We start from the raw sequence: 26,849 nt of genomic DNA, 5'->3' as shown, positions 1-26,849 counted from the left end.
CAATTTAATTCAATTTATTTATCTAGCACCAACAAATGTCATTTTATGCTACTTTACAAGAAAAGCTGGTCTATTTCACATTCCCCTTTAAACTAATAGGTAATTAAAATAAACCAATGCCATGCCGTTGTTCTAAGAAAAAAAAACCCACAACGTGAGAAGTAAGGTATTAAAGCTAACATTTTATGTTATTTTGTTCTCTATCACTTGCCTTTCATCCCTTTCTATTTCCATTACTCTCTCCTCCCCTCCCCTTTAGCTATCCCCAGAATATACAAACAGGTCCTACCACAATAGTGAAGCGTGCGTACATGATTAAATGGTGCTCTGGGACCAGGAGAAATAACTGTGGTCGGTGGTTTGGCCAAAGGCCGGGGTTTGAGGCAAGAGGACAGCCGATTGCTTTTAATCACTGAAAGAGGAGGTAGATAATGGCTACCATACACCAATGCTGCTGACTTTGTTTTTCCTGCATTAGTCCACTAGAACAACGTCTCCATCAGCACCAGCAGAAAGCTTTGCTTTACCTTTTTATTCTTTGTCAATATCTGAGATGGCAAAACTAATCTTAAACACGTCCCTAAAACCTGTGAGATAGGATGCTCATTTCTCTGAAGTACTGAAGTTCTGAGTTGATTCAGGAACAACCACCACAAACTGCTATCTGCTTTCACGCCAACTATGCCTTAATAAATTATTAATGAAAGAATAATGCAGGTTAATTTTAAATTAGAATGAATGGAATGTGAAAATTCTAATTGATTCCCTGAATGTGCTCTTGAAACATTTTTCAAACTTCCTAGAGGAAAAAAAAAAAGAAAAATGTGGATCAGACCAAACAGGAAATTTAACACTCTTGTATTTTGTTGTAATTTCCACTAAAGCAGGCTTGGCTCAGTCTGCATGCCTCTGATGTTAAAGAACAAACCACCAAGTCTGGTGTAGGTTACAGTCATTGGGGGATTTGTTTTAACATCGCTTCTCTAGTCTTTTTATTAACCACATCAGGGTCTCACCAAACACCCAAAACAGGAGTTACAAGTCTTAACTTCCACCCGAGTACATCACCTAACAGGTGTGTCAATTGGACCACAAAGGGTTTCATCTGTGCCCTCTGTCTTTTATTGTATATTCCTCAGTCTTTTCCAAACCTCATTAAAACAGTTTTTTGGTTTTTTTTTCCAGACCAAACAGCACCAATGCTCTGTTCTCATCTGGGAGAAATAAACTGGTCCTCTTATCGAATGTGATTTATTTTCAGCAGTTTAAGAGAATGTGAGTCAAGAATTGAGAAGGATGAAACAGCGATGAAGTGTTGAATCACTCCACATTAGAAGGGATGAAAATATACGATGAGAGTGATTTAAACACAGAAGGGAGTTTGCACAGTGGGAGGTGAGCATGATCACAGCCATATCAAACACACGCTGAAGTTTGATCACTCTCCGTCATTTCCACACATATTTATTTCTTGGAGCTCATTCTAACTCTCGCTGCAGGTTCACTTTCCACTTGGGCCGTCCTGGCTGGAGGCCCTCGCTCCGGGACAGCCGGATTGCTTTCCTGGCACCGCTGTCCTCAGCGCTGGCTGCCAGGCCAGCACTGGCAGAACCCTAAAAGCTGGGGCCTGATACATCTCTTACAGTTTACAGGAATGTGTCAGCAGTAATCTCTTGGCGGCCATCTTTGGAAATTCAGCCCGACGCAGACATGAAAGCGCTGTGATGCTCTGAGGAGAAAAGAGCCAGCTCTAATTGAATCTATTTAAAGCAGCTGTTTTCGCGGCTCTGTGACTCGGCTGCGGCCTCAAATCTTCCCTCCTGACTTCATCGGCCGTGCTGGGTGTCGATTTATTGGAAAAACCATTTTTTAAAGTAAACAGAGGTGCCCAAGACCAGGCTTTAATCATGCTCTGAGAGCTGCCCAGAGAGGTCATTTGGTTTCAATTAGGTGAGCGTAACTTGGCTAATCTCTCCCTCATCCCTCAGTCTTTTCACAGCCGCTGCCAGCCAGCATTGCCAGTGTAGTGCGTGAAATCAAATTTGAACACTGACCCTCTGGAAAACGGGAACTCGTGAAATGGAGGGCATAATGGTAGCTTTAAAGAGGGGGCGTCATGCTTTCAGCGTTGGCTGCTGGGGATGCGTGCACGGAACAACATGCTCCGGCTTTACCGCATGGTTAGCTGTAATCCACCTCTGTACAGGCGCCAAACTCTGCCTTTTTATACTGATGACTACGGTGTTGTGGAGAACATGAGAAGGTCCCTGGTCTCTGCATGAGGGGTTTTCCTCTGAACTCCAAAGCTTGAAATTGTCCTATTTTCCATCTTTTGTAAAGGGTTTTAGAAATGTAAAGAGAAAAAGTTTTCAATTCGTTATTCCCTCCCACCACCCCTGACTTGGAAAGTCTTTGAAGCAGTTGTTACCTCAGAACCTCATCAAATCCTCACCTATGATTTGGACCTGCCTCACGGCACAACACTGGAGTCGCAAGCCTTGTTGTTTCCAGGTCATGTGTTTCTTGTGCAGTCGAGGGTCAATCGATCGTTTTGATTCATGTTGGCTGCCAATCCCAGATCAGAGGTGGCCCGTGGCATTACCAAAGGTTGTGGCTGGAACTCATCCCAGTTTTGTTTCATGTCAAAGTTTTTGTCATTTCAAGTCAAACCAAAAGTTTCCCATTGAATTTTTTTTATTATGTCCCATCAAAAAAAAAAAAAAATAGAAAAAGAAAACAGGGTCTGGTTGTTTTGCTGGGTTTTCTTTCTCTGTTTCTCAACACACTGTTGTGTTAGAATTTAAAACAGAAAGTCAGAGATTTATCTGAACTCTTTTTCTTCAGGTACCTGAAAACCAAATAAATAAAACTATATTCTTTTTCTTTGTCCATGTAGATCACTTTATGGATACCTTGGCAATGCAGTGGGTTTTTTAAACACATACTTTCATATTTTCTTACACTAAGTTTTTAACTACTTAGATACGATTCCTCCTTTTTGTTTAATTCCATAGAAACTTTTGAAATACAGAAGTTACCATCCATATTTAAAATAAGACTTAATAAAAATACAGGAATCCTATAATCTAGATGAATTATTGTGTCCTGTCTCAGTTCTCCGTTTACAGAAGGCCATCTAAGAATGGTAGATTTAAGGATTTCTTCTTATTCTATTGCATTTTCAGTGTTCTTCCACATGAACTTTCCTGCTGGCTTCTGTCTGCAGTAACATCTAGATTAATCTCTCAGCTCCCCACCTTCTTTACCACCACAAACCAAATTTCTCATTGCTGCAGATGAAGCTTTAACACATCTATCCCTCTCTTGCTCCATGCTGTCATAAAGACATCAATATAATTCAACTGCCTTCTATTTTTTATATTCTTTGTTTTTTTTCTACTTCTTATTCCATAGAGGTATTTTGTGTTTTTTATCCATGTATTTATTATTCTTCATTAACATCAAGTTGCCAATGGAACTAAAAATGGAAATTATACACCTAGCTATTGTTAAGAAAAATGATTATTTTTTGGTGTTTAATATAGCCAATATACGACATGTGTAACAGTTATATACAATACTTCTATTTGGAACAGGTCTCGTCTGAGATGCGGAAAGCAGACAAAGCAGGGCCTGTTTTCCTCCCCCTTTGACAGACACAGCAATAAAATTTACATTCCGATAGGAGTTACAGACTCTTTGGCGCCTCTCCCGTATCAGGCGGAGAGGGACACGGAGCGGCCCCCCTTTCGCTTGGACAAAAAGCAGATCACCTTGGAAGCTGAGCTGTGGTGAGGGGAGTTTCCGGGTCTCTTTGGGGGCCGGGGCAGGTCTCTGAGTGGTCAAAGAACGGAACGCCTTGACTGCATATATTAAATAGGGAAACACCTTTTAGTTTATAATTCCAGGTCCGTACCCGAGAGGCAGAGAGTTTTTTTCCATCTTTTTACTCCACGTGGGCGCCTTTGTATGTCTCTGTGTTTCGTGTTGTCTGTTTCCCCTTGTCTGTATAACATGTATATCTCTGTTCCTCTGCAGCTTTGTTGTCGATTGCTTTGTATGAGATTAAACTCTGTGATTTGTGACGTCAACACGTTTTGTTGTTGTTTCGTTTTAGCAGCACGCCGTCGCTCCACGTCGCCCACTGAGAACGTCACTCGTCGAAGATCCCGGGCAAAATTAAAAGAGGAAGCAGGAGCCAAACGTTTTGTCCAAAGCTAGCATTAAATGATCCTCTTTTTTAATACTATAGTGTCATGTATTTATATATACATGTTTATATTTATTCTCTCATTTTAAAAAATAAACTTGAACTTGAACTTCCAGGCTGGAGTGTTATGGTGACCCAAATTATAGAACAGACCTAGAAATTATACAACATCCGCATAGTAAGAGGCAGGCAACAACTGCTTATAAATGTGTAATGTCTAGTAATTTACTGGACAATATCTTTACAATCAGCCAATTTTTTACAATTCCCTACATCAAAGCTAATAATTTTATCAACATCCATAATCTGACAAGCACAAGCGTTGTGTTTGTTCTCATTTAACTGGACACTAAAGAGGAGCAACATAATAGGATGTCACTGAACCAACAGAAATATTTCAATATAATGTAAGGAAATAATTTAGATGTGTGTTAATTTGCAGGTAAATGACAAAAAAAAATGTCCATTGGACATATCATCTGCTCTTAGCACAGATGTGATGGTTTGTCTCTCAGCTACATATCACCCATGGAGAGCTTATACTGTACGATGTATGACATGTGAAATAAGAATGTTTTCTTACAGATATGTACAGGGAACATGCTCTGGATGAAATCCTCCCTTGACTCGACAGCGGCTGGGATTGAAGCCCTGCGGCCTGAAGCGCAGCTCCCACAGTGTCATTAGGGGCATAAGGAGAGGACCCCATGAAAGCACTGCCAAAAAAATCCCCTTGAAGACGGAGGAAAAAGAAAGGCAGGGTATTGATCGTCTGTCCACGGATATGATACTTAAGCCCTGGTACTGAGAGCTGGAGAGCCCGTGGATCCATATCTCAAAGACTTTAATCCTGGCCTCTCTTACAGCTGGATTGGCCTTCACCTTAACCTCCCAACAACTGCTCCTGCAGATCAGCCGTGGAAATTTTATTCTTCTCACAATCTGCTTTCCTCCACCCTCCCCTCTCCTTCCCTACCGTTTTCTGTTTCCACCGGTCGGCGGTTATTAGCAGACCTGCCCTGCGTTCCCATCCGAATTAGGAGTGAGAGGTGAATTAATACCTGATCCTAGTTTTCATCATGTTCCAGAATAAAAAGTTCTTCTTTTCTCATATCTGAAGTCGAGATGAAACTTCTGGGAACAGGTGAGCTGGTGACACATGAATGTGCTTAGGCTGAAAAATAATTCAGCTGTGAGAATGTTTAATAATCAATATTCAGACTTCATGCTGTTAGGTTGTTAACATACTGACAGTAAACAAAGTGAGTTGATTGGCAACCCTAACCTGATCTGAAAGTACTTAGGTTGTGAGTTGATTTGCTTATTTCTTTTACCTCCTAAAGGAAGCAACAGTAACACAGTGTTTCTACAGTAGGAATTTCAGTACTTTTGCAGCTCATTTACCCATAAAAGCCCATAAACATTTTATATTTCCAGGCACTACTTTCTGGTAATGTGAAAACTGGCAGCAAGTTGCTTGACCCAAACTGATCCAATGAGTGTCTTCTCATTTCTAAAACAACATGGATTTGTGACCATGTTGAAAGACACATCCAATGGTCATGGAAAAGATGTTAGTCTTTTAAGGAAGGGGTAAGTCATTGGCATCAATGAGGAGATTCCAGAAACTTTTAAAACTGGATTGGATTAAAAGTCGTCTAACATATTGCTAAAATCTTGATGGAAAGTGAGAAACCATCATCCTGGAGGAAGAAATATGTTCAGAAATAAAATCCTTAACAATTGTTACTGACAATCACTTGAAAGGAAATCACAGAAAGACAACAGTAAAAGTCAGGGTTATGTTTAATAGTGAAAGTAAGAGCATTTCTCCCTGGAACTGTGAAAGGGGAACTCAAGAGATTGGGACTGTACAGCTGTGTAGCTTTAAGAAAACCACTAATCAGTGAGGCTAACTAGAGAAACAGGCTTCAGTTTGCAAGTGAGCATAACAATTGGATTCAGGAACAATGGCGAAGGTCACGTGGTCTGATGACTCTAATCTTTTCATGATTCAATTCTTTAACTTGATGGCAAGCCAGTTCTGTATTTATACAACTTAAATCTTAAAAATCTAAACACGCATTAATAACCAGGAAAATCATGTGCTTCTTTAAAACCCGAATATCATACAGTACAGACTGGTCACTGTCTCATGTATACTCCTTCTGTGCTGCTCTGTGCATTGGGTGGTCTCAGACAGATGCTGGGGGTCAGGCTGGAGTACCACAAGGTATGCTGGGGTCAATGGACTGCAATGGCCAAATTGGATGTACAAATATGGAGGGAATTAATCTTCTCTGTAATGACTCTGGGAATCTTGGGAGCTGGCATGGACCCAGACATCAATTCCAGCAATATCTATTATTATTATTGCAGTTTAACATTAGATAATTTTCAAAGAATGGAGAAAAGGTAAAGATTTTGAGCAGCATACAGACAACAGATGGACTAATGCATTAAATTATTTATCCTTGACACTGACTTTAAATAATAATTGATTTGTGACTGAATGAGAGGCTGATTTTTTTTCCTCATCTACAGTCTTTGTGGAGCTCTGACAGGATAATCAGTTATCTGCTTCTCTGAGACGATCCTGAAATATTCATATGAACCCACCGGGGCATGTCTATTGTTTCCAGCTGATAAATGCTGCAGCCATCTCAGGTCATCATTAGTGGACGGCAGGTCATAACCTCGACCCTTCCTTGTTAGAGACTCATCTCCATAACAGCCAGTGCACACCTCATGAAACTTGAACATGACCCATTGGCCCTAAATTGAGCGGTCAGAGGTCAAGTAAGCAGCCATTAGAGCAACTTCCTGGTTATCTGTCATCAGTCTGACCTTAGTTTTTCCCACGTTTTCTAATTAGGACAAGGAGCGATGGTAGAGCCAACAAAGCCGTCTCCTGTCATACTTACATATTGATCGTCATTTAAATCACAACTGGGACGTCAAAGAAAAACGTGAACCATAAATTAGGCTAAAAGCAGTTAATTATCTCCTTTGTTTGCAGACATGTTCTGACTTTCACAATTTTATGCTCTTTATATTAAAAACCAAAGGTGCCAACTGCTACGTTTATTTTCTGATCACAGCTCCAGCCTGCTGCTGTCATTTCAAATTCTCTGTCACTGGACACACAAGCGGGGCATTTAAAATAGTACTGCTTTATTTCTGTACAAAGCAAGGATTGATAAGTTTAATAATTATTACACAATGTTCTCTAATTTTAGAGTCAAAGGACTGCAGGTTAATTTTATGTCTGTCTTCCTTCTCTGAAGATAAGAATTAACTAGTTGCTTGCTTTACTGATTGCTTCTACTTATGCATTAATAGTGGACTTTTAATTGTTTTTATTATTTATTGGTTTCCCTGTTTTCTCTGGGATGGTGCTAAGCTGCAGCATCTGCTTGCAAAGTTTTGAAGGTTGGAATCAACCAATCAGTCCGCAGGAGAGATGTTTGACAAAGGTCTGGACTTTATACAGACGACAGAGAAAGTGTTGAAGATGGTGACAGTACATTTAAAAAAAATAGCATGGGGTCATCATAATCGCTGAAGTCGATTTGTTCATTGTCTTAGACCCGAATTTAGTAGAATATTCCAGGGAAAATGACCCTCGCTGAGGAAGAACCGATCGCTGTGATTTCTCTGCACAGAACAGGGATTAACGTCTGTCTGGAGCACCCTGTGGGGGAATGTCATGTTCAAAGACACATGGATCAATCTGTGTTAATAAATAGCACTTTATAAATCCGCAGGCCTCTCTCTCTTCATACATACTAATATTTCTAATGTCTGTCCGCCTTCACTCTGCTCCAGGTGAATCACGTTCCTTTTGAAATGTCCTTGCTCAACATAATTTACTTTTTACTTCTATAATAATTTGGGGGCTTTCTTTGTTAAGATGGTAGACTGCAGACAATCAGATATATCAGTCAATAGTTTGTGATACGAAGGTGAATTTAATCGTTGATCATTTCTGAGCCAAGGTGAATCATGCACACAGATGCATTGCTGTTTCATCTTGTGTGGCTTTGTGCAGGAGATTTTTTATTTATTTATTTATTTTATTTTTTTACCAATTCCTTCCAATGCTTCCAATAAATAATGTAATTTCATTCTTAAGAATATGTATTAAATTATTGTTCTTTCTTCTGGTTTTTGTTATAATTTAGATTATTCAGATGAACAACCTTAGTAGGTTTGTTTTATAGATTAGAGATTAAAAATGTGTGTTGAAAAAATCAATAACATTCACCTTTTTTGACCACATGCTTCTTGTGTTGCACCTGCACTCCATTCTCAGCCTGTTCATGCTCATATCTCACTGTCTGCATTACATGTGTTCAGTTTCAGTGCATTCCTAACACTGATGTTTCTCCATGTATAAGTGAAAGTGTCAAAACATTCTTGGCCCCCTGCAGAGATGGCATGAATGTTTGCATCGTTTTGCGTTTGTGTGTAGGCGTGTGCATAAGATGCACCCTCCGGCTATTAGTCCCATAAATGCTCCCTCCTCCTCCTTCTAACCCTGAATTTCCATGCAGACGTGACCTTTGGTGACCCTCTCACTGCACGTCAAAATTGGGTCAGAGAGGGGCGGGAGGGTCGTGTCGTCAGCCAGAGGATGTGTGTAAAGACAACGTTTGTGTGAGTGTTTAGGAGGGATTTCTGGACGAAATCAGAAGGTTAAAATTGCAGTGCATATGCTGTGGCAGGGTAATGGCCCCAGGCTCTGTCTCTCACTGAGTCCTGCTCCCTGGGTACAGCCAGAACAAATGAACAATTCATCATCAGCTGTTGTCCTCCAGGCCCAGACCCAGGTGACTGTGCAACTGGCCTCATCCTCGTCACAGTGGCAGCTGGCCGCGGCTGGGGGAGCAGAGCGCAGGGACGCGGAGCTCCTAAAGCACCTTAGTTCTCTGATTAAAACAGTTTGTGCTGCACAAAATATATCAGATAAGTCCTGATCAGTCCTGCACATAATTTTGAAAAAATATCAGAAGCTATCAGAATGAGAAATATGTTTAATATACTACTGGCCATACAATGCTAAAGATGATAGTCAAATCTTAAAGTTGAAAAACAAACCTTCATGGTCTCGTTACTTTATCTTTGCATCCCTGGACACAACTACTCTTTAGTTGCCAAAAAATGGACTCTTGTGTGACCTTGCAGGTTGTAACACACACTGTTTGATAATGGAGTGATCTTTGTTGGATAGAGACTGAAATGAGTTATGAGCACCTCCTCAACTGACCATAACCTTCCACATCTTGAACTCCATCATTAAGTTGTAATAGTTGCACTGGTTCGGAAGGTTTACATTTTATGATATGTTAGATGCTACTTTGTATCTAACTACACGATGATGCTGATCCATATTCATGTAACTGAAAAGGGGTCAGAGAGGTCATGAGTCTAGAAGGGAAACCCTTCACAGACATTTTACTTGAAAATCTGTAACCAGAGTTTTTCAGGAAAACCCTCTTTAGGGCACCACTTAAACAGAAGCTAACAAAGGAAGTTACCAAGTGTTGCTTGTTGCCATTTTGTCCTGCTAACTCCTGGCATGCGAAATGGACCAATTTTGGTATTAATAAATGGAATTCGTGAATTCAATTCACTGATTCTTCTTCAGTCTCATACATCAAGAACTTAGCATGGAGAATGGATTAATTCTCCACAGCCTGTTTGCAGCATTCACTGACAGGATCCTAAGGTGTAGTCATGGAAAGAAAAGTGTCACGTTTGGAAACTTAAGGGTCCCAACCTTGGTGTCTTCAAGCCTAGAACATCAATTGAAATCTAGAATGAGAGTCAATCCCTTTAATTCGGTGTTCTATGAGATTTTAGCAAAAAAAAAAAAAAAGTTTGTCCTGTAAATATTTTGCTGACGTTTAAAGGTTTTGGGCAGGATTGAGCCCTATGTCTGTTTTACACAAAGTCATACCTAGGGGCAGTATTAGAGTAGTCAGTTGACATAAGAGTCGTGAGTCTGGGTGGAAACCAGAGTAAAAAGAGAGAACCCACTCATCCACAGGGAGAACATGCACAGTCCATGCACCCAACTGTCACTGTCCTGCCATATTTGCTGTCCATTAAATAAAATCTAATTCTGAAAACAAGTTATACTCTCAATCAATGTTTTTTAACTTGCAGTTGTGATAGATGATCAGTTCAGAAAGCATTTCTGAAACATTTAAAGAGCAATTAAATTACATAACATATATTTTAAAGTTATTTTAAGGTAAATTCTATTCACCCTCTGCATGTGCAAAAAACTCTTATGGTGGATTTTGTACTTAAAATCAGGCCTTGAAACTATGCACCTCTGCAAACTGGAAGAATACATTTAATCTTTTTCTCCATCTGAATGTTGGTAATGCAGCTGCACCATGTGGTTAAACAGGAGAAACTGACCCAGATATGAACACTGTTTGCAAATGCAGCACACATTGGTCTGACAAATTTGTTACATGCTCTTTGCTATAGATGGAAAAATTGAGGAGCAGTTAGGGCTGTACTTATTTCCAAAAGACCACTGAGTGCGTATCATTGCTTGATTTTCCCTTTGGGTAACACATTATAAAGACCAGCAACTTGCTTTACCGTCTCCACGGCAGCCCAAGAAAACCTTCCTCCCTGAACGAAAAATGCTGCAGCAGCCACAGTTGGTCTTGTGGCTTAATCATCAAATAGAAATAATATCAGTTACATGGGTGTGTGGAACCCCTGCCTGAGGCTTTGATAGGTGAGACCGTCAGCGTCTCCATCTCCAGACCAGAGCTCAGGGGAATTCTCACCCAACCTCCCACATAGAGAGACATGCTCACACTGCACTGTACAGGAGGACAGAGTGTGAAGAGAGTAACAAGAACATTTGCAGGAGAAAAAGGGGAAGAGACTAGAGAAAGTATATGGAAATGTGTGAGGAAAAAGGCGCGAGACTGAGCCGAGGCTCCCCTATTGTTTTCTCATTAGTGAGCTGTATATGTGACTCTGGATTCAAGCTGTTTCTGAGCAAGGCGCGCGCCATCAGTATGCAAGGCCTATAGAGACGAGCAGCTTAGTGCTTATTATTGCAATGACACCTAGCAGGTAAGTTTTGAATATGCATGAAATGAATATCACACTTTTCTAGTTTTATTGTTATCATTTGTGAAAGAGTTCAACAGGCAACCTCATTCTGCAAAGTTGTGAAATCAAACATAAATCCAGTATTCACATGTGCATGGAGTGCACACTTGGTTCCTAGAACACTGAGATTGGAGGTCAGTAGGCATCTTATGATGTTTCTTAATTTCATTCACAACATGAGCAGCTCTGCAGGTATATTTAGTTTCATTTTCAAGACAGTTTATTATGACAAATGTCACAATAAAGAGATAATTAAATCTTTATCATTGTAGGATAAAACAAGGAACATGCTATCATTTTGTTCACGTGTAGATAATACTGCTCGCATAATCCAGCTCTGATCAAGTGGAGAAAATGTCTGAATTAATTTTGTGCTTAAAATAAAAAGGTTTTTGGACAACCATTGGGAGCTACTCAGATGAATCCTTTCTTTGGGGTTCTCCCGAATTCTTCACAGAAAAGCTGAATTTATATTGGCACATAGTTGGACTCTATCAATTAGAAAACATCTGATTGGAGGAGGTTACAATGGAATTTATTTAGGAGTATCAGAGTAAATGAGTGTAAACACAAATGCCTTCAAATACAATTTTTTAAAGTTTCAAAACCACATATTTCTTCTCATTTCAATATACCCTGCTTTGTGTTGGTGTATTACATAATACTTAATATAATACATTAATGTTTGTGGTGGTATTGTGGTATGTTGTTGTAAAGTTTAGTTTGTATTAATTATTTTAAAGAGCCCTCTACTTGTTGAGATAATTAATGTGAGCAAAGTTAAACTGGAGCTCCACTTAATTGAAAGCATTGCAGCCTGAAATGCAAAATAATTGTTGACTAAAAACCATAAAACTTTTCTAACCAAATTGTTGAACTTTTTTTCTGGGTTTTTGTACAATGAATTTCAAGAATACTGGAACAGAATACACTTCCTCTTGGGACAAATTTGTCTTCAGAAAAATCCCACTCTTTAACAATTTTTACTTCGGAGCTGCTGACATCACAGTTTACCTGAGACGTTCTGTAATATTTGCCACCATTATAACTTCTTGTGTGAATTGCAAAAGCCTACAGAGACATATGCACGCACTCTAGCAAAACCAATGGCCACTGTCAAGATAATTGCACTCTGTATTTTCTGTTGAGTTGTGAGGCATTATGGTAAAAATGTCAGAGTAGTTGAAGGCAGCATGTCATCATCCCTGGAGAGTTTGTCCTTTCGTACAACATCTTAACCTTTATGCGAACAGAGACAGAGCTGTGATGTGTAAAGTCACTTTAGTCCACGTCTTAGAGTATGAAAGTGTTGCTGTAATCAGCATCAGCGAGTATCAGTCAGCAGATCCCTTACAGAATATTCTTCCCCATCCTGCTACTCGCCGGTACTTGCATCTTTTAAATCCGTCCTCCTTCATCTCTGTCCGTCCCATGAGGGAGCCTGTTGTTTACCATGAAAAGGAGAAATCATATTTGAATGGGGGGGAGAAGGGGGGAGCTTATAGTCAAGGCCGAGCGCTCCCCTGAGGAGGAGCCTATTACAACAGTAAGAGTGGATTAATTAGAGAGCGTCTCAGCAGAGCCGGGCTGAGTGCCGGGCTCGGTCAAAGGGGAGGCATTAATCGCCTCTCTTCACACAGGTAACAGCCTCGGCCCCGGGGGCCCCAGTGGCCCAGCCAATTAATAAGGCCGGAGGTACAAGCCCACCCCGCCACTTTATCGCTCTCTGCCCTCCAGACATTTTATGAAGAGCAGGAGTGTATGGCAGAGTTTTTATCTCACCTTTATTAAAGCTGGGCTCAAGCGCTGCAGGAGGAGAGACGTTTACAGTTTGTTAAACAGCCTGTACTTATGGAGTGTTATTATGAATGGAGCTTTAAGAAGAAACAGAAGTGCTCAAATGTAAAGATTCTGAAAGTTGTTGTTTTTTTTATCTTATAGTGGAATTCTTTATTATAATCTGAATCGCTCTGCTTCATTGACATATCTTTCAAAAATGAGGATGGATTTACAGCAGCTAGTGTCTCCTTTTTAGGTGTGAAATTTACTTTAGGTAAATGATTTCTGCTTTTATTTGCACATAGTGTGTTCAATGTATACTCCATTACAGATTTCTTCGTTTTAGATTAAACATATTTCCACATCAAGGGCCAAAAAAAAATTAGAGCCCACTGATCCATATTCAGCTTTATTGTGTGAGCTTCTTGGAGACTAATATTTTTATGTCTTTATCATGATATAACACAAAACAAAAAGCCATATTTCCTCCAAGTGGCTGTTGCTAGATATCTGTCAACCTGACAAGGGCTGATGTGCTTCAACTTCTATATGTCTCCTTCATCATACATACCCAAATCAAAGGGCTAAATCACCTCTTTAGCATGCAGTCAAGGTATACTGTGTTCTGCTAATGAGCTAATTATTTGAGTCAGATGTCCTGAAGTAGTTGGTGGAAACCAGCCCTCATGGAACTTAGTTTGAGATATACAGTATATGCTCCATATATTCACAAGTCAATATATTTTTTTTGTTCTTCATTGTTATTTTATCTTCTGTTGGTGGTTTGATGTGTCATGCTCATTTTTTTTAACTGTGTAAAATTATTTGAGATGTAGGTGGTGAACACTTGGATGACATCTTAGCCCGTTCAGCCTGACCAAGAGGCTTGAAACATGACTCGGCTGTGTTTGTTGTTCACTACGGTGTTGTGTTCACTTTTGTCTCTGAAGACACAGAGTCACATTGAAGTCCATAAATATTTTTAAAACAAAGCTGAGAACTGATCAGTAAGCTCCAACTCTTTTTGCTTTTGAAAGTGAGAAGGAATTTTGTCCCTCTGTTCTTTTGCAGAATTGTTTTAATTCAGTCACATTGGAGGGTTTCAAGCATGAATAGCTTGTTTCAGGTCATTCAACTGTTTCTCAAATGGATTCAAGTTACACTCTGACTAGATTACTTCAAAACCATATTGCATTTGCTCCATTCAGAGGTTCACTAGTTGATATCCTACTGCATAACTAGCATAAGGTCATAAAATGTTTGCCGGACATTTTCATTCACAATATTTTGACTGAATTTATGGTTCGGTTAAAGTACAGCTGGTTGTCCAGGTCCTGTGAAATCAAAACAGCCCAATACTGTTACTCCACCACCTCTTTGTTTGATTATCAGTATGATGATGATGACAAAAATTAATAATTTCCTCAACAAAAAATATTGACCAAGATGCTGCACCAAATATAAAATATAACAAGTAAAAAAAGCAATGAGATAAATAAAAAAAATAAAAAATAATAATAAATTAAAGGCAAAAATCTCTTGCGCCACTTGTGTTTCACATTCTGCTAATTAAGACCCATTGACTTATTGTTCAAGAAGTCTTCCTCCTTTGTATTTAAGCGCTCTGTTTTCTCACATTTACTGCTGGGTTCCACTGTTTACTTGCTATTTATCCTGTTATGTAAGTCTATAAGTTCCTCAATTTATTAATTCTAAAACCATATCACCTGCATGTGTCAACCTTTGTACTGTTATGTTTAGGTCTTTCGTTTTAATAACAGTCCTTGAAGATGACAATAAGAGTCCAACACTATGTTTCCCTGAGGTGAAATATGTGACATAGAAACCCATTTATTTTAGCCTCTCATTAAAATGGTAAAGAAAATGTAATTCATACAAAGGAAATGTGTGTTCATATAAATTTCAAACAGTAATTAACATCTTAAAAACCTCTGGAACTGAGACAAACTAGGTTAAACCACAAGTTTATATACGAAAGGGTAAATAAAAGGCCCCAGGCCTTCTGTTGGAGAAATTGAGCCAAGACTGTCATTTTGGAGGTTCAAATATCAAATACTACCTGGTAAACACTATCTACCAGTCAGGTGGTTATTTGGGAGGCATAAGATGAAAAAACATTTTTATTCCATCATCACAAATGTGAACATACATGGTTTTCTAAATTCTACCAAATTATGTACATACATTTTTGGGCTAAAAGTGTTTAATTCTGTTTACAGATTATCCTTCTGACATAATTCTGGAATTTTAAAACAAGTTTAGGTAACTGGAGGTCTTTGTTTTCTAAACCTTATTGTGATGACAGCAGGTTGATCTGCAAGCCTTCTGTAATTGCCAAACATTTTTTTCTTACTCTGGAATAAAGGCATTTTCCTCCTTTTGTTTCTATCAATTTTCTTTTGCTCGGAGGAAAAAATCAATGTCCCTGTCCACTCCTCCACGCTTGTTCCTGTGTGGCAGGAGAACATGGCGACAGAATTTAATTTTACCTTTCAAAATATGAACAACTCTCCTCCTTTTAGTTATATTGATTGTGTTGCTGACTGTGTGATTGTGGAGGAAGTACATAAAAATAAATCATCAAACAGAAAGAAAAGCTGAAGTCATCAGTAATGAAACTTTACTCGGTGTAAACTGCCAAAAACTAAACATGGCTGCAGTGTAATAATAAAAAAAGATGTGTATTTCCACAGTTTCACAATCAAATAAATCTCCTTACCTATATGTTGCTGTATGATGAAACTGATTCTCACATACATCCTTTTTTATAAAGTTGAATCTTTTTAGCACTGAGACAAACCTGTGCACTCCTAGCATTTAGCATGCACTTGCTTGCCAAATTTCCATTCCCTCCTCATCCTCCTCCTCTTCTGTCTCTTCCTCCCTCATGACTTTCATTAAAGACTGCGGGGCCTCCTGCTGAGCGCAGAGCAGGCAGACGGGCAGGCAATAAGACAGGCAAAACAGAGCCACTGTGGGTTAGCTGCACAGATCTGAAGCCAGCTTCAACTCTTCATGCCAGTAATCTATAAAGAGGAGCAGGGAAGGAGAAGGAAGGAGGGGACGTGTGTATGACGGGGGGTAGGGGAGCTGCTGGAGGAATAAGGAGGTCGTGGGATGAAGAGAAGTGTTTCCATATGGTAATGAAAAGCATGAATACCTGGAGGAGAGCCACTAATCTTTGGCTGAGAGGTGCAGCATTTTTAGATGATAATAGTAGCAGAGCTGCAGGCAGAAGCAGCTCTTGGACAACCTCAGCTCAGAAAACTGGGAAAATCCAAAACATTGTTCACCAAACAGCCATTTAGCCATTGCATTGGCCAATGAAACATGTGTGCTTACTACAAATGAAAGGCACTGGTTACATAACTTGTGCCCTGCAAAAAAAAAACACCTCACAATTGTCAGATAAACACAATGTCCAGGCTGTCTCTTCAACATTTTAACAAATCTAATGTTGGGACTATTTACCAACTTCTAATACCAGCTAAAACGATCTGATGAAGACACGAAAGAAGTGTTTATCAATGATGACATTTGGAAAATGGAGGAACATTGATACACTAAGAGCAAAACTCGCAGATGTATTTTACGGGGGTGGCAGCATCATGTTTCAAAAATGTTTTGCTGCAGGGACTGGTGCACTTAACAAAATAGTTGGCATCATAAGAAAAAAAATTGAATATGATTAAATACAGAGTTTTAGACTCAAATAACAATCTTTGGAATAAATCTCTTTTATGGTAATCATGTATACTACATTTTCACATCTTTACATCCCTAAAAGTGATGCAACAATCAGTTATAATTTTAAACAATCAACAATCCACCCCCGAGAACTTCAGATTTTGTTTGGGTTCTCTTACTATCTGCAGGATGAGTTTTTGTTAAGCTTTAGGAGTCCAGGCCTTTTAAATGTCTGTCTTTAAGTCTACGTTTATAGACTAAATATATGGCACCACCAAGCTTCAGCACAGAAAGTAGAGACACTGGTCAGTGATGTAGCATCTTCCCAAAGTCTTGGGTTGAGATTAAACTCTTCTGGGATAACCTTCAAAAAACATCCACTGTGAAATAATTGGAAACATGTTCTGTTTCTGATTCTTATTTTCCCTCATAATCAGTGTCATCTCTACTCATGTATCATGTTGCATCATACCTTCATTGTCCTGCTCAATAAAGCTGGCATGCATGGCTGAGCTTAAAAAAGCATTGCTTTTGATTCCTACAGTGGAAATCCTCTTTGCTAACTCTTTAAACCTTTTGTGTTTTTTAATGCTCTGAATCTTGGTAGGTTCAGTCTAAGAGGAATCATTTACCATTTACAACCTGTCATAGATGTCTGCCTATGCAACACTAAACTCGTGACCTCTGGAAAAAAAAATATAGTGAAATTGTACTTATATAACATAAATCGGTTTTCACAATGCCTATGTATGCTAGAGCACAGTAATTTAATCAAAAATCTTTTTGTTTGTAAGGTTAAATGGATGACTCAACCTTCACCTGATTTCTGTATCAGTGTTGCTCTTTGAAGCAACATCATCAGTTGCTTTCTTGTACTAAAGCAACCCTTTCCTGCCACAGGCTGTGAATCATGCCCATAAAACTTCATACATAGGACCATTATGTTATGAGTCACTGGTAACAGCATGGACAGTATTTTATCACCATCAGAAGCGGTGCTTCAGTGTCAAACTCCATACAGAAAAGTGAAAATGGCAGTGGAGGGTCTTTTGCATTAGCAGGAGCAGCTCATCAGCCCAGTGGGCCTCTGTCAAACCGCCTCGGCCTCCCTCCAGCATCAGAAATGTCAGCACAAAGCGTTCAGCTTGTTCCTGCTTTCGGGGCCTTTCCCTCCATCGTGCAGACAGCTGCAGGGTAACTCGAGCAGCCTGCTGCCTGATTCCGCCATGCCTCCAAATGCTATCACACAGCCGATTGCTCCCACAGGCCAGTGCAAAGGGAGGAGGATCGAAAAGTCAAAGAATGACAGACTATTGCGGGAATTAGACCAGCTACAAACTGACTCTGTTTTCTCAGACACAATCACTTAAAAATTAGGATGAAATCTCCTTGATAACCAGGTTTTTACCCGATTAGAGACTTCACAATGGCCAACCTCAGAGCTCAGACAAGCCCACACACCAAACTGATTGAATCAGATATCTAAATATTTACATTCTTTGTATTTTAACCACAAACAAATGGAAATGATCTATTGATTTCATCCTAAGTCACCCATTAAGGAAAATATTTTGGAGAACTTGACCACCAAATAAAAACTCAAAGTGTTACAAGAACTTAAAAAAAACTATCTTATTCATTTAGGAAGGTGCAAGTTCACATAATGTTCCCTAACAAGATTTTGTGCGAGATGAGGGACACTGAGTTGATCAAATTGTAGTAAAATGGAGTACACAACTACCAAATAATAAAGTCTAATATGTCCAGTACTTTGTTGTAAGAGTTATATTACCTGGAAAATTAGGCTGTAAAAAAAAAAAAATCTTCCACAATTATTCTATTTTTCTTTTCTTTTTCACTGAATTTTTTTAAGGTACAAACAAAAATAAGCAGTGTAAATAATAAAAATAAGTTTTAAAATTATTCATTCTTTCAATAAAAGGAAAGAAAGCCATCCAGATCAGGTCCTATGTGTATTTAAATAGGCAATAGTCAGGCCTGAGTATGAGCAATGAAATTAAACTCAACTCTCTAAAAAGTGTTCATTCTTGATTTATACTTTTCAGTTGTGGCAATTTTTTAACATGCCCACTTAAAAAGTTGATCAAATTGTATGTGCTTACAATGCTAACTGTATAAGAATAGAATAGAATAGAATAGAATAGAATAGAAATAGCTTCTCACACTAGGGAAATTCAGGTGTAACAGCAGTATTGAGGTATGTCCACACAGAGTATCAAAAACTGCTAAAATATATCTAAAAACATGACAGGAAGGTGCTGCTGAAACATTACTCACTAAAAGCAGGTTTTCTACACCAGATAGGGATGTAATGTTCTTACTGAATTACAAGAAACAAGGGCTGAAATGTTTATTTAAGTGCTTAAAATAAGTCAGAGACAGAAATTCCCCAAAGGTAAAATATTTGATTTTTGCAACCATGTGGTACCCTATTGTGTATAATATTTATCTGAATCACCAGAACATATTTCAAGCTTTCCTCAGTGCAATTTGATTGACTCTTTGAGTCCATAAAGTCATGAAGTCAGCTCCTCAACACTGATTTTGCCATTAGCAGTGTTCTTATCTGCATCTGTGGGAATAAATCAAAGGAACTGAAGGTCTGAGAGTATGTTATGTGAAAGAGTTTAAGCCGTCTTGGTCTGAGGCATCAGCTAATTCCCTTTAACATCATAATATTAACCCTGCAGCTGCCCGTTCGAAGCTCCTGTGTCCCCAGGAAGTTCTGCTGCCTGGAGCCAAATGATTCGTTCAATCAGAATAGTCTCCCTTGATCAAAGTACAGGCATATTCCACTGGCCAAAAATATTCTGTTGCATGCTGACCTATGCACTAATTAGCAAACACTTTCCCTCCACAGAAAGGCTGTCTCAGGGTGACGACTTCTGAGACTGAACGCACAGTGGAACCTCTGATCTCAACATTTCGGAGACATCCTGTTGGGCTGCAAAATTAAACCACTGGAAGTTGGGGTCAAAAGGAGTTTCTTTCAACCTACCAGGAGAGATTAAGACTAAATGAGTGAAGATTTTAAAGAAATGGTGAGTTAAGCATTCTGAAAAAGCCAAAAATACATTGTAAAGAAGAAATAAGTATGAAATAGTGCAGAGAAGTGGCTGAACATTTGGCCTCTGTCACTTCTATTTAGATGTCCATCAGATAAAAATCCATAGACAAAAAGGTTTAGAGGCATTTCTCCAGCAAAGTGCTCCCTGTTCTGCATCTTAACTGCTCCACTGTGCAGTCAACTCGTCACAGAGGCAGCTCACAATCAATCGGACTGTTGATGACTTTAGCCTGCAGATTAGCCTGACTTTCCTTCCAAACAAAGAGGGGCAGCTGTCAGTTTGACTGCCGGGAAAGAGTGACCAGACCAAAGTCAATGCTGAAGGAGGTCGGGCTGGATGTAGGGATAGATGGAGGAATGAATGGCTGATAGGGGAGCTTCAGGTTTGGCCATCACTCTGCCCCAATGTTTATTTAGTTACTGTTGTTGTATTGGTTGTGTATCAGGTGGTGTTGTTGCGGCATGGCTCCCAGGATCTGACCGCTGAGTGAAGACGTCAGTCAGTGGACACTGACGGCAGCGGAGAACAGCTTGGAGGGACAGAAAGACAGATGAAAGGATGGACTCTGACCTTCCCCCTATCCGTTCAATTCCCCCTGAATAGTTTCACAAAACCAGCACAAAGTGATTGGTGATTCACCAGAGGTTTATGCCCTAAACACTACACATGGAGGATATGGTGGCCAAATCAGGGAATCAAGCTGTGGTCTTTGTCAGAGAGAAATAAAACTGAAAAATTAGTTAAGTGAGCAGATGAGCGCAGATAAATAAAACTATAAAATAGCTATTTTGACACAACGATCTAAAGGGTTGTATCTGTATCACACACTTAATAAAGAAAAATGGTGGTTAAATAAAAAAAGAAAGATTTTGTTTTTCTTGCAAAATAAAGTGCAGTCACTGTTTTATTGGTGTTGAAATGTTTGCATTACCTTAAATAAAAATACACTTGTTGGCCATTCTGTTAGATAGATAAACCTAATTGCTTATTTGAGTTGCGACCATGTAATTGGATGCATTGTTGTGATTGCAATATATCCAAACATTGAGTTGCTGCCTTTCAAAACGACTTGACAATTCTGAAGTTTAAACTGAGCTTCATAATTTTGGAGACAGGAGATTTACTTTGAACATTGTGTGGTTGTTGGTGCTGGTCTGAGTATTTCAGAAACTACTGATTTACTGGGATTTTCACACACTCAGATTTTGGTCTTTTATTTGAGAATCCTCGTGAGCTCAGTCCTTTAATAGGATCCAGATTGAAGTGGGTGTCACCATCAGATTCCATAAAGTTAGGAAACCAAGAATCCTGGGTTCTTCTTCTGCCAAATTGGGCAGCCAAACTGCACCAACTCAGCAGAGCTCTTCAGATACCATAACCTGATCCAACCCCACCACTGGTTTAGGAGAGTTAGGAATTGCATTTCAACTTGGAATTTGTTAAAGGAGTTCCAGTTCAGCTGTTTTAATACCCACCCACACACTATTCAGCATCAACATGCAAAAGCTTTTAAACGTGAATCATAGCAAAAAGTGAAGATGGAAGAGGACAATAACAGAGATGAACTAAGAAGGTTGTGTGGGGACACATTTTTTTCATACTTAATTCTTTCTGTCTGGTATTCTAACGATTTTTTTCTGCAACTTTTAATATAATTTCTGTTTCTGTGTGCACATGGAAAGTACTGATTCTAAGCAACAGTTTTATGAAGGTTTTACACAGATATTAGTGGAACAAAGGTGGTGGTATTTTGTGTTTTCCAGATACGTGGCGCCATTTTGTAGCACAATCAAGTATCTATGTCATCTTAAGTTGTTATAAAAATGCTGTACACATCAAAAGATTGCGTAAAAGAAAACTGACTGTCTAATTTGACACCTCAAAAAAGGCCTGTCTCCTTAATAAGTTCCCATTCTTTCCAACACTTCCCCTTTATCAGATCATGACAACAGTGCTCCTCCATTATGCCACTTACAGCTAGTTCTAGGAGTGTTGGACTGAGCACTAGCTATTTTGCTAATTGCTGCTGCCACTAGTTTGGTGGAGCTGTGTTGGTGAGGTGCTTAATGAGGCAGAAGTTCGACTGGGAACTCAAGCTCCAAGCATCTCTGAATGGCGGCCTTGGGAGATTCAATAATTTCTAAAACATGCCTGAAAGAATCAAAAGTGCATGATTTTTGATGAGGGAATGACATTAAAATATTGTATAAAGCTCAAAGTCAATTTCAAATAATATCTCTCCTGGAAAGTCACAGGAAGTTAAATCAGAACTTTTTATCTGTCAAAGGGTCATATTAATTAAGGGGGACTTCATTTTTTTTGTGGCAAAGAATTGAGAAGAATACCACAACTTTAATATGACAGCAGGTAACTTTTTTTTTTCAAAAACACATGACTAATTGCTTTTTTGCCATCTTGAACACTCTGTCATGTACATAAGAACTGATTCTTAATTGACAGTGTTGCAGACATAGATTTTTGTTCAATAATGACAGAGCTGAAAGTGCTTCTTCCATCAAGATGAGCTAGAAGTGAAGGGAGGAGGACAACGACAAGGCAAGGGACATTCAGAAGACATGAAACAAGTCTTTGTCTGAGGTTTAACAGGACAGAGTAAATGTAAGAGTGTCAGGCATGAGAATAAAACCCCCAGAACTCTTCCTGCTATGCTCTACAGCCACACTGACAATGTCTACTGTCATGCTGTCAGCTGAAAGCAACATTACCACAGAATAAAAGCTAACAAATTAATGATGCATCCATTCTTCTGCTTCATGTGGAGAAGTACCCCTGCTTTCAGTTTTTAACCTCATTTCTATGACATTGCCATCCACCCAAAAGCTAAAGCCTTTTTCAGCTTCTTGCTTCCAGGATTTTGTTTATAATTCATAGTTGAGGTCCACAGGTGATGGTGTGATTGTAGATGGAATCATAAATGGAGAACTGTCAGTTCAGCTACTTTGCCACCATATCAGATCTATCACTCTATCACTATCACTCAGAAATAAGATACCAAATATAGTCCCTTGGAAAAGTATTCACTTCTTTAGTTGACATTTGTAGTCACCATTGCTTTCATTCTTAAGCTAATTTGACTTAAAATATTCTTCTCGGGAAAATAACTCAGTCAGATTGGATGCAGAAGGTCTGTGAACTGTCATAATAAAGATTTTCCAAAGATTCTCAATTGCATTTTAGTATGAAATTTGACTAGACCATTCTAGAGCATGAATATTCTTTGATTTAAACAAAATTTATCTCAGAATGTGTTTTCACTGTTTTTGCATTGCTGGGAGGTGAATTGACATCTCAGCTTCAAGTCCTTTGCAGTCAAGGTTTTCTACAATGGTTTTCTTCGATTTAACTTCATCCATCTTCCATATCCTTGGTTCTGGATAGAACCATCTATATAGCATCATGCTGCCAACACTATGTAACACCACAGGGAGACTGTGTTTAGAGTGATACAAAGACATCTTTCAGCCACACAAAATATTTTGTTTGTAAAAGTAAAAAAGAGTTTCAATTTGGTTTATCCAAGATGTTGTGTTTCCTATATAGATTGTGGCTAAGTGCAACTTTTTACAGTTTCCCAAGGACTTTCTTCTGGATGAAGATTCCTTAAAGAACAAAAATGTGTCCTGTTGACAAATTTTCCTATCTGATCTGTAGATCTCTGTTGGTTCTCTGAAGTTACAATGAGTCTCTCTGACAGTTTAGGAAAATCTTAAGGTTTGCAGTTGTAACATGCTCTTACCTTTCTCATACAGTGGGTAAGACTTTTGTGAGACATTCACACCATTAAGTTATTGTCTTCTAACTCTGCCACTGCTTTACCTCTGACCTTTCTGTTCTGTTTTCATTTTCTTTGTAAGGTTTTCTTTTCATTCATGTTCTCTAGCTGACCACTGATGTAATCACTAAGAGGTTGTATTTACACTGAGTTTCATATAATTGAAGCAATAAAATAATTACCTATCAAGTATTTTCAGAACTAGTTTCTGAAAACTGGTTTCAATGGATTTCATTTAGAGGTATCATATTGAAATAGGGTTAATACAAATATATCCCACACTTTTCAGATTTTTGTTTGTTAAAAGAAACGATTTCCACTTCATAATTATGCTTGATCTTATACGATGGTATGGTTTGGATAACCCCCCTGTTCCTTTCATTTTTTATTTCATGAATCCTGTGGATCTATGCAGACAGGGATACCTCAGATGATGCTTCAATTTCTTTGCCCTGCTCTTTCATGGAAGAAACAAATGATTTGTTTGTTTCTGTGTGCTTGCATGTGCAGCCAAAGCAGCTTTAGAGAGACTTTTCCCACCTCCTATTGTTACTCCAGAGCCTCTTAATAAAGCATCAGTTAAAAAGTGAATGGATCAATTAGGCAATTTATCCAGCTAATCTCTGGCAGGGCCCACCTTTCTGATGCCACCAACAAAGCCAGTGAAAACATTGTTAATGCATCCAAAAAATAAAAGGGGTTGCTTCTTCCTCTTGCTCCCAAATGATTTGGAATAATTTGCTCCTCATTCAGGAGATGGAAGGCAGCCGGGGCTCTCCATCACTGGCAGCCTGCATGAAAGCACTTCGCCACCAACTTTTCCCCAAATATCCCCTCACTGGAATCAGCTAAATGGCGATTAGGCCGGCGCCTTCTGCCAAAACACTCTCCATAATCACAAGGAAGAAGAGGTGCTAGTTTGGATGGGGTCTTAGAGTGACAGCTGTGTGTGTTTGTTTGGCAAATGTATTGTGTGTGTCTGGGCGTGTGGGTGTGTGTGTGTGCGCAAGCCATTAGGTGAAATTTGAGTGGTCTTCAGGGAGGTGTGCCATGTGAGGTCCAAAGTGTAAGATGGAAAGAAAACATGGAATATTTAACAGGTTCACAGCTACCTGTGCACATAGATAATGAGAAATTGTTTTGTGTGTATAGCATATCTTCTGCTTAGAGAATATATATGAGGTGCAACTCAGTCTGCAGCTTACTGTCTGACTTTACTTGAACTAGCACATGTGACAGCTCATGAATGGAAGCCTTACACTTCACATTATGTTTTTCAGTTCGCATAGAATAGAAACCTTTTGCATTCACAACACCAACTAACATACGTTTTACAACAATGAATTCACCAATCTGGGATTTTATTTGCCCAATCCATGAAACTGTGAGCAACATTAACTTAACACCTCGGAGTGGAAGCATGGGGACCCTCAGCCGCAATCCACTGTTGGGAGTATAATCCACGTTCTGACCAGACCTCACACAACCTTCTGGAATGCAATAAATGACCCACATTTCTACTGTTGGCAACATCACTAAGCCAAACCCCACAACCCTTTGGTGTAGGAGTACTAAAGTTACCCATTATGTAGTTCCAAACACTTTCAAATAGAAGTGTACTTCTGAAAATCTAATAATGAAGCTAATCAAATCATCAAAATCATCAAGAATTACCATCATCAAAGATACATCACAAAAGTACTGATCAATATTTCTATTATTATGAAACAAAGGCAGCTCTTAGCAGGTGGGATTTTAGCCTTGATGTAAAGGAACTTATCGCTTTGGCTTTTTTGCAGTTTTTTGGACATTTGTTCCAGATTGTTAGAGCATTAAACCTGAATGCTGCTTCGCAATGCTTGGTTCTGGTTCAGGGGATGTAGAGTAGACTTGAACCATGCATTTCCATCGTCTTCATGACGAATTGTGCCCATATGTCCAAAATGTTTGAACATATTTTGGTGTTTAGTGTTGCATCGTTTTAGTTCAGAGTAAGTATGTTAATTTTGCGGGTGCTGTGAGTCATGAACTGGTTTGTGCGTAAGTAGCTGGCGAGTGCTGGGCTGCCAGAAGACACTTAAAAAGCTGGCAGTAAAGATGGAAGGGGCCTGTTGAGCATGTGGGCAAACATGAAAAGCTCTGGATTCAAAGTTAATTTTTCCAGACATGATTATTAAAACCCTGTGCCAGTCTGTTTGCATGTGTGTGCCCATATGAGGCCTTGGATGGGCCCCTGTTAGAACTCCCATGTGACCATAGACAGTTTGTGTATTACCCTCTCATATCTGAACATTTGTGGGTGTGTGCACGTGTGTGTCCACTGCATGTATTTATGAGTGTGTGTTGTGCTTTCTCCATTGCAGTTAATTATGGCCTCTTGTTAGCACCAGTCAGTTTGTCACTTCCTTGCCATTTTAAAGCAGATTTAAAGGTGGGGTGTGAGGGGTTTGGAGAAGGGTGGGTGTTGGGAAGGTTTCAGACACAGCCAGATCAGCACTTTCCAGACAACATGTTCCTCTTTATTCACAATGAGGTTTGGCTGTCTGCAGGGCTGCATGCTTTGGCAGCAACAGCAGCAGCACTGATGGCCTGCAGCAAACAGAAATATGTTGCCTGCCTCCAACATCACTGTAAACATGCACACAGCCACCAGGTGGATAATGTGTCTGTGTGTAAATGCAATAATCTGCTAAGTACAACCTAAAGGATTGAAAAATCTAATCAAATCACTTAGCAAAATGTCAAACTATCAGTTGTACATCATTACAATAGTTTCTAGAGAAGCCCACATGCCATTAGTTTCAAAACAAACAAAACTGATTGAATGACCTTGCTGATAAGATGATTGAATAGGCTTTCAAGTACACGTAGTTTCAAGTAAACACAGCTACAAATTTACGAGAAATGGTTGAATAATGCAGAAATCTGCAAATCAGTTTTCTACCTTGTTGTTTCCTGACTTTATTCCTCTCTCACATCATTGGGGAGAAACTTTAATCTAATCTTCTTCCTAATGTTGATTCAGTTCATTGAGTTTTCCATTTATTTCTGCACAACTTTTTTCTGGCATTTTAGTCATGTCGAAGTTTGAACTTTGACTAGGCCATTGCAACATACATTT

At 39.2% G+C, this 26,849-nt stretch overlaps 1 long non-coding RNA gene across 1 annotated transcript in view; it reads left to right on the top strand.

Annotated features, from left to right (window-relative positions):
* Nucleotides 1-23,917, top strand: part of LOC116708421 (uncharacterized) — a 42,916-nt gene extending 18,999 nt beyond the window's left edge. The window contains exons 3-4 of the long non-coding RNA XR_004336684.1: nt 19,728-19,908; nt 20,381-23,917. This is a non-coding gene — a long non-coding RNA (uncharacterized LOC116708421). The remainder of the gene's footprint in view (nt 1-19,727; nt 19,909-20,380) is intronic.
* Nucleotides 23,918-26,849: the final 2,932 nt, after the last annotated feature.

Source organism: Xiphophorus hellerii, chromosome 19 (genome assembly GCF_003331165.1).
Source record: "Xiphophorus hellerii strain 12219 chromosome 19, Xiphophorus_hellerii-4.1, whole genome shotgun sequence".
NCBI lineage: Eukaryota > Metazoa > Chordata > Actinopteri > Cyprinodontiformes > Poeciliidae > Xiphophorus > Xiphophorus hellerii.
Note: the sequence above shows the minus strand (reverse complement) of the source record. Positions and strands in the feature narration are given on the sequence as shown.